Source organism: Penaeus monodon, chromosome 42 (assembly GCF_015228065.2).
Source record: "Penaeus monodon isolate SGIC_2016 chromosome 42, NSTDA_Pmon_1, whole genome shotgun sequence".
Classification (NCBI taxonomy): Eukaryota; Metazoa; Arthropoda; class Malacostraca; order Decapoda; family Penaeidae; genus Penaeus; species Penaeus monodon.
Window position 1 is genome coordinate 13935097 of NC_051427.1, and position 1242 is coordinate 13936338.

The following is a 1242-nucleotide window of genomic DNA, read 5'->3' on the forward strand; positions in this document are numbered from 1 at the left end:
ATCATCATCATCATTATCATCATCATTATCATCATCGTCATCATCATCACCATCATTATCATCATCATTATCATCCTTATCATCCTCAGCATCATCCTTATCATCATCATATCATCACCATCATGGTGATGGTGGTAGTGATGAGGATGGCAAAGACGGTTATGATGATGATGATGATGATGATAATGAAGACAATAATCATAACGTAATATGGCGCGACCAAAGAAGACGCGGCACAGGCAGGCATTAAATGCAAGTCACGCTTCAGCGTCTCATTTCACTGAAATTATACTTTCCAAAAGCGTGTCATCATGCTAATGATTGCGGTATTATTGTCTTTTATCAGCCAGGAGAAATAATCTTACTCGCTGGTCAATAGATATAGAAACTATGATAAAATTCCAATGAATTTACGAGCAAAACAACGAAGTCGACGGTCTGTGTCAAACAAGTCGACGAAATGCCAGAGGGTGGGGCGCCATTTTGTTTGGCTGTTATTGGTAATAAGGTAAAAGGATAAAATAATAATAAAAATAATACTAATGGGAAAAACATTACATAAAAGAATTTAATATTTAATAAGATGATATAAAAAATAAGGATAATAATAATGATAGAAAATAATAGTAAAATAATAACAAAAGTGGATTAAAAAACAGTAGTTTTTAAAGATAATGATAAAAAAAAATTGTAATTTTTACAAATAAAAATAATCTAAAAACACAAATAATAAAACGGATGCAATAAAAATAATGTAAAATGAGATCTACTAATAATTTAAAGAAATAATGATAATTAAAATGTAAAAGAAACAATAATATAAAATAATAAAATGTAAAGAATAATAATAATAATAAAAATAATAATAAATAATTAAAAAAAATAATGATTGATAAAAACAATAAAAAAAAAAACATAAGAATAAAACGAAAAAAAAACAATAATAAGATTATAAAAACAAAATAAAAAATAATAAAATTTTAAAATAAAAAATGATAATAAGATAATATTGAAAAACAATAAAATAATTGATAATAAAATAATTTTAATAAAATAAAATAAAATGATAAAAAATAAAGAAAAATAAAAAAACAAAATGATAATGAAAAGTTGAAAAAAAAAAATTTTTTAATGAAATTAAAAAAAATAAAAACAAAATAATTTATTTTTAAAAAAGGAAAATGGGGGGTTTAATTTAAAAAGGGGGCAAAAAGATTTTAGGGGAAAAAAAAAAAAAAAAAA